This window comes from Octopus bimaculoides, chromosome 20 (assembly GCF_046866305.1).
Source record: "Octopus bimaculoides isolate indiv1 chromosome 20, ASM4686630v1, whole genome shotgun sequence".
NCBI classification, from domain to species: domain Eukaryota; kingdom Metazoa; phylum Mollusca; class Cephalopoda; order Octopoda; family Octopodidae; genus Octopus; species Octopus bimaculoides.
Window position 1 is genome coordinate 40,705,595 of NC_142947.1, and position 7,686 is coordinate 40,713,280.

At 39.7% G+C, this 7,686-nt stretch overlaps 1 long non-coding RNA gene across 1 annotated transcript; it reads left to right on the forward strand.

The window, feature by feature from the left end:
• Positions 1 to 1,068: 1,068 nt before the first annotated feature.
• LOC149131693 (uncharacterized) lies at positions 1,069 to 5,978 on the forward strand. Its single transcript, XR_016237668.1, has 4 exons — positions 1,069 to 1,318; positions 1,800 to 1,889; positions 3,189 to 3,377; positions 5,588 to 5,978. It is a non-coding gene; the product is annotated as an uncharacterized LOC149131693 (long non-coding RNA).
• Positions 5,979 to 7,686: the final 1,708 nt, after the last annotated feature.

Sequence of the window (7,686 nt, forward strand, 5' to 3'; positions counted from 1 at the left end):
CTGTAAGAAACTGGTTAGGAGCCAAACGTTCATGTAACACAACAGTATATATTCTTAACTATGATATGGTAGCAACCAGTATGGTACAGAGTGCATTTAAGTACTCAGTTCAGGTCAAGACATGTATGGGGAAATGCACCGTTGCAGCACGACGCTGTTCCCAGCATTTGTCGGTATTGGCCTGTGCGACCCCACCCCCCGAGCAGTGTCAGTCCTCATATCTGCAAGATACTTCCTCATCAACCGTGGCCATGAGGCACGTGGCTGACCAACCCGACCTATTCCCCCAGCCAGATCCTCAGGGAAGAGAACATGATACGCAGGGACCACCTCGGAAAATCGAGCAACATGACCAAACAATCTAAGATGACGCAGCAGAATCTTACAGGTAACTGAATGTATTCCAATTTCTGAACATTGTCGCTGGCGGGATACGAAATTCGGCCAACGGTCACCCACAATCCTGTGGAAGCGTCCGAGTACCGAAGCCGTTCAGGAGGCCTTTAAGGGGTCTGGACAGTGTCCAAGTTTGTAGCTATTGAGCCAGACAGGGAAGACCAGACATAGGAAGACCTGAACCTTTCTCCTTCTTACTCAGACACCGGCTGCGCCAAAGACCCTTGTCCAGTGAGTTCACAACTGCATCAGGGTACAAAAGACTTTTTTAAGACCCCAGACTCTCAGGTAATGCTGCTATTGATCAAACGACCGAGACAAGTGAAGCGGGTCAGTACCTTCGACATTTTCACCTGCAACAGAAACAGGCGAGATGGAGACCTCAGCAAGATTGGATCTTTGTCTTGACCCAAGAAATTCTAAGGCCAAGTGGTTCCGCTTCTTCGCACGATGAAAGGCGAGAAGTCCTTAAGACATGCAGAGACTCAGCAAGAATAACTGCATCACCAGAAAATTCCAGCTCAGTGCTCATAACACTCAAAGCAACATGAAAACAGCTCTACAATCACAAGGTAAAGATGAGGCTAGCCTCTCAGTAGTCATGAGATATTTGGATGAGCTTCGTGTTCCATCTTTTCCATAGATTCTAGTCACTGCCAAAGTTTGAAGGTGATTGAAATCTTTTATGAGCCAAAGCCCTGGTCAAACGTCACCGATATTGTGACGTAATATACATTCTATTTTTTTATTTTTTCATTTGTTTCAGTCATTTGACTGCGGCCATGCTGGAGCACCACTTTTGGTCGAACAAATCGACTCCAGGACTTATTGTTACTGTGGAATTAATAAAATTCTCTGGGCTGGGCGAATGATTCTTTTATCAATTTGACACACGCACAGAAAGTCGCATGAGGTCACACACGTATGTATTCACACACAAACACACACACACACACACATTTCTACATACATTACATTATATATGCGCATATAATTATATATAGCTAATATACATAAATACATACAAACATACAGGATCACGCAGAAACAACTCATACATGCATACACAAACGCACACAGACTCTCACGCACACACAGACGCGCATACATATATACGCATACCATTTGTATTAATCTATGTACGTTTCATTTCCGCAGCATTATATCACCTTATATAGACATAATACATTTGGTTATATAGATGTGCATTCACTTAATATTTCATGTACGCACGCATACAATAGAATAATTAAAAAAACTTCCTTGGCGCATAAATTATTTTCAAATTCCTCTATATTCCTAATTAATTATATATTACATATTCATACTCTGCAAATATATACGATTAACATAATTTATTATTATTATGTTGTTTTTTTTTGAAATCTTACTGTTTCACCCAGGAAGAAAAGATGAAAAAAGTACAAAAAAATCAAGCTATCCAGAAAAAAAAACCCCTCCGTAACTACGTCACAAAGGAAACAGAAAAAAATGTAAATACATGCTTTTTACATAAAAATGGCTTCAAATTTTGGAACGAGGCCAGCAACTTGGGATGGGGTTTAAGTCGATTATATCGACACCAGTATTGATTTTATCGACCCCGAAAGGATGAAATGTAGAGTCGACCTCGGCGGAATTCGATCTTTAGAACATAAAAACGGACGAAATAGCGCTAAGCATCTTGCCAGCGTGCTAACAATTCAGCTAGTTCACTGCCTAATAATAATAATAATAATAATAATAATAATAATCCTTCCTACTTATAGACACAAGGCCTGAAATTCTGGGGGTAGGGGACTAGGTCGATTACATCGACCTCAGTATTTCACTGGTACTTAATTTGCTTAAGTCTTTTGTCCAGCGTCCTTACGATTCTGCCAACTCGCCGCCTCAATAATAATAATGATGATGATAATAATAATAATAACATGATCATTTCTCACTCCTCTGGAACTTCACCGTTCAAACTGACAGAAAGATAGATGCGAATAGGCCAGACTTCAGACAAAAATCATGCTTCCTCAATGATATGACTGTCCCAATCGACATAGATGTATCTGCCAAGACCTGCCAAAAACTGAGCAAGTATAAAGATCTTGAAATAGAAATTGGCAAAATGTGGAGCCTCAAGACTAAAACAATACCTGCTGTCATAGGTGCCCTAGGAATTACGGCAAAAGGGCCTGATTCCTATGTAGTTCAGATACCAGGAAACCCCAAAATGGCAGAAATTCAAAAGATATTACTCATGGGAACTATCCTACTGTCTATGTAATCTCAACTTTTGAAACAAATTCATAATCTTCTTATGTTTTCTTAAACATTCTCCAGAACACTACTATATACAAAACCAAATATATGACACCCTAAGCATAACACCAACATGAACTTCTAACTTGTTGTCTCTTGAAGTCTCTGGGTGAGACTTGGAGCCAACTTGTACAAATGCAAAATAAAAGTCAAACATATAACAATAATAATAATAATGATAATAATAATAATAATAATGGTTTCAAATTTTTTTTACAAGGGTAACATTCTGGGGGAGGGATGAGTCGATTACATCAAACCGAGTGCTTCAACTGGTACTTATTTTATCGACAACGAAAGGATGAAAGGCAAAGTAGTCGACCTCGGTGGAATTTGAACTCAGGACGTAGCGACGAGCGAAATACCGCTAAGCATTTCGTCCAGCGCGCTAACGATTCAGCCAGCTCGCCGCCTTAATAATAGTCTTATAATAATAATAATAATAATAATAAAGATTTGTCTTTTGGTATATGTTGTAGCCCCAGCTGGCAAAAACACATCTCCGAAAACGTTTGAGGAACTGAGCAAATATAAGGACTTGGAGATTAAAGCCAGAGGAATGTGGCATCTTAAAGAAGTAAGATTACCAACATTTAATGGGGCACTTGGAATGATATCAAAAGGAGCGAACAAGTATGTAGACCAAATTCTTGGCAACATCAAAACAAGTGAGTTGCAAAAGAGTAGACTTATCACTACCTCACATAGTTTTATGCAAATTCCTCTCCCTGTAAATGTAACCTTATTTATTCAATGTTATTATTATTTTTTTTTTTAATTCACAGACACCAGTTATTTTTCAACTGCGTGACCCCTGACCTGTTAGCATCTTTGGATGCAAAATCTTGTTGCTCCTTGACGTTTCTGGTTGGGACGTGGGTGTCAGCCAGAAACAACAATAACCCTATCTACAAGAGGCAGAAGGCTTGATATTTGGTGTGGAGAGAGTAATATCTCAGTACCCAGCTTGTATTTATTTCTTCGACTCCCGAAAGACTGAAAGGTAAAGTTGACCCCGGGGGGATCTGAACTCAGAACCGTAAATATGGACGAAATAACGCTAAGCATTTTGGCCGGCATGCTAGCGATTCTGCCAACTCGCCGCCTTAATAATAATAATAATAATAATAATAATAATAATAATAATAATAATAATAATAATAATAATAATAATAATAATAATAATACTGTCTATGTGATCTCAAATTTTAAAGCAAACATAATTTTCTTATGGTTTCTTAAACATTCACTTGAACAAAACTGTACAAATCCAGATATATGGTACCCTAGGCATAACACCTACATGAACTTCTAACTTGTTGTCTCTTGAGGTCTCTGGGTGAGACTTGGATCCAACTTGTACAAATGCAAAACAAAAGTCAAACATAAAATAATAATAATAATAATAATAATAATAATAATAATAATAATAATAATAATAATAATAAGAAGAAGAAGAAGAAGAAGAAGAAGAAGAAGAAGAAGAAGAAGAAAAAGAAGAAGAAGAAGAAGAAGAAGAAGAAGAAGAAGAAGAAGAAAAATTCTAACTGGGTCACACTTGCAAGGTCAAGCGTTGTTTATCTTGATATGAGATCACCATGTCATGCACATATGGCTGTGATGCATGTGTCTGGTGTACCCTTATCAGACGGGTAGTCACGATGGGTATACTGGATTTCGTGTATTTGTACCCCAGTGTCATTTTCATGGCATGCACTGATCTCTCAATAATAATAATAATAATAATAATAATAACAATAATAATAATCATAATAATAATAATAATCCTTTCTGCAATAGGCACAAGGCCTGAAATTTGGAGGAAGGGGGCTAGTCGATTAGATCGATCCCAATACGCAACCGGTACCTAATTTATCGACCCCGAAAGGATAATGATTTGGCGCAAGGTAAAAAGTTTTGAAGGAAGGGGTTCAGTCGATTACATCAACCCCAACACTTGACTGATACGTATTTTATCGGCCCCGAAAAATGAAAAGCAAAGATGTCTTCGATGGGATTTGAACTTAGAATATAAATATTTAGACAGAAAAAATGCCGCAAAGCATTTTGTCTGATCGTACAAGTACTCTGCCTTAAACAAGTTAATGGGAGTAGAGATTTTAATCCAGGCCCCCTAGACTGATTTCCAGTGGGCGCGTGGAGTTATTGTTCGATATCATTGGTTTCAGTACTCGACTACCACATTCTTCAATTTATGCCGAAAGAATGAAAGACAAATATGGAATCCGATATGATTTGAGCTCAGAACTTAAAGTGCCTTAAATAAATAACGGTTTCATTTATTTGCCACAAGGGTGAAGGGTGAGGGAAACAATACAAAGACAGCCGTATAATGAAACGATAAAAAAAAATGGAAAATGTAAGTATACACTGAAAAAGAAGGAACATATAGCATAGCATACAAACGTTTTAGGAAACGTTGATGGAGAGGATGGGAGAGATGTAGCTCTCCTGATACAAGATCTCTAGGGATAATCGAGGAATCCCACTGTTCGAGATTTCCCTGAACACTAAGATCAAATGCTTTCTACAATTCCTTCTCCCCGACTTACAGGTCTACAATGAGAGAGGTACCATCCGCTCTTGCCATTTTCGCAGCCTTAAATAAATAATGCAAGGTATTTTGTCCGGCAAAATCTAACGTCTTGCTAATCTGTCGTCCATAGTTCTAATAATAGCTCTCATTTTTAGATGTTATAAAGTTGTCAAGAAAATTCTTGCAGAATTTTAAATTTTCGTTTTAAATTATGTATTTTCAAATTAATTTTCGTTAAATTACTTTGACTTTATATATCATTTTAAAGCCCGTTTTTTGCTCTATCTAATCGTGTTACTCTTTTTCCTTTTGAATAATTAGGCCATTTTTTCCGGAGCGTTGAATAGAACATGGACAAAAAGCAAATTCGCACAATTTTCTTATTCCAGTTCAAGCTAGGCTGAAAAGCTGCTGAAACAGCTCGCGATATCAACGATGCGTTTGGCCCAGGAACCACTCATGAGCGTACAGCACAATGGTGGTTCAAGAAATTTCGTAGCGGTGACGAGAGTCTTGAAGATGATAAGCGTAGTGGCCGGCCATCGGATGTTGTCAACGATCAACTAAGAGCCTTAGTGGAAGCCAATCCACGCACAACTGTTCGAGAGCTTGCTTCTGAATTGGACGTAACGTATACGACAGTTTCCAACCACTTGAAAGAGATTAGAAAAATAAAAATACCTGAGAAATGGGTGACGCACGAATTGAACGACCCCCCCCACACACCAAAAAAAACCCAAAAAAAAACGCCGTTTTGAAGTGTCGTCTTCTCTTCTTTTACGCAACAAGAACGACCCGTTTCTCGACCGGATTGTGACTTGCGATGAAAAGTGGTTTCTTTACGACAACCGGCGACGCTCAGCGGTATTTCCCGAAGCCAAAGTTGCACCAAAAGAAGGTCATGGTGACTGTTTGGTGGTCTGCGGCCGGTCTCAGCCATCACAGCTTTTTGGATCCAGGCGAAACCATTACGGCGGAGAAGTACTGCCAGCAAATGGATGAAATGCATAAGAAACTACGATGATAACAGCCAGCATTGGTCAATAGAAAAGGACCACTTTTCCACGGCAACGCTCGGCCGCACGTCACACAACTGACCCTGCAGAAAGAAGTTGAACGAATTGGGCTACGAAACTGCTTCATCCGCCAAACTCACCAGACCTCTCACAAATTTCACAATTTGCGAATTAAACACAGTGATGTCACTTGACACAGTGCCTAATGAAGGTCACTGCGAGCTCTCACTGCGTACAGAACCGAGTGCTGCCGTCTGTTGGCGTCCGAGAACTTTTTGATACTGCCTCGTATATCTATCTATCTATCTATCTATCTATCTATCTATTAATATAGTCAATACAGGTCTTGCCTGGTTTGTCTCTGAATCATATCAGTTGGGAGGAAAGGGTGTGTGAGGTGGTGTGAAAGCCTATTGGAGCCGAAATTTTTAGGTAGGCAATCACCAGCGAAGCGACTTTCCGATTCCCGGTGGAGTAGGAGAGCGCTCCATACATACATACATACATACATACATACACGTATTTATACACGTGCACTCACAGAGACATAAATACACACGCGCACACTTACACATATACACGCATAAATGCATATACGCATACACACACAAGCAGACTATTAGCTACATAAAAAGTAAAACGAAATAGAAAATGAGGAGAGAAACAAAAGGGTAGCGAAACAGAGAGAGAGAGAGAGAGAGAGAGAGAGAGGGGGGGGGGAGAGAAAGAGAGAGAGAGAGGGAGAAAGAGAGCGGGAGAAAGAGAGAGAGGGAGAGAGAGGGGGAGAGAGAAGGCAGAGAGGGGCAGAAACAGATAGCTGGATAGATAGGCAGCGAAAGAGAGGGTAGAGAGAGAGGGAAGTGAAAGTACAGACAGAAGACAGAGAGAGGGCAGAAAAAGAAATAGAAGGCAGAAAGAGGGCAGAGGGAGAGACAGAGAGAGCAGAATGAGGGCAGAGATAGATAGGCAAAATAGAGAAAGAGAGAGAGAGAGAGAGAGAGAGAGAGAGAGAGACAGACAGACAGACAGACAAGCAGGCAGGCAGGCAGAGAAAGATAGAGAGAGACAGAGATATATACATACATTCAGTCAGGTACAGAAACAGACAGCTGGACAGACAGACAGACAATCCAAACAGGATATGTGTCGGGGTGTGTCAGGCTGGTAATGGATAGAGATGAAAATAGACACATAGTCAACATCAGCAGAGGCAGGTACAGGTGAGGGACAGGTGTAAGGCAAGCGGTGTGGGTGTGCAGACTCACGCACATATAGATATATATATATATGTGTGTGTGTGTGTGTGTGTTTATCTCTCTCTGGATATATATATATATATATACATATATATATATGGACTACGGATCTTTTTTTTACACATGCTGACCACTGGTATAAATTATT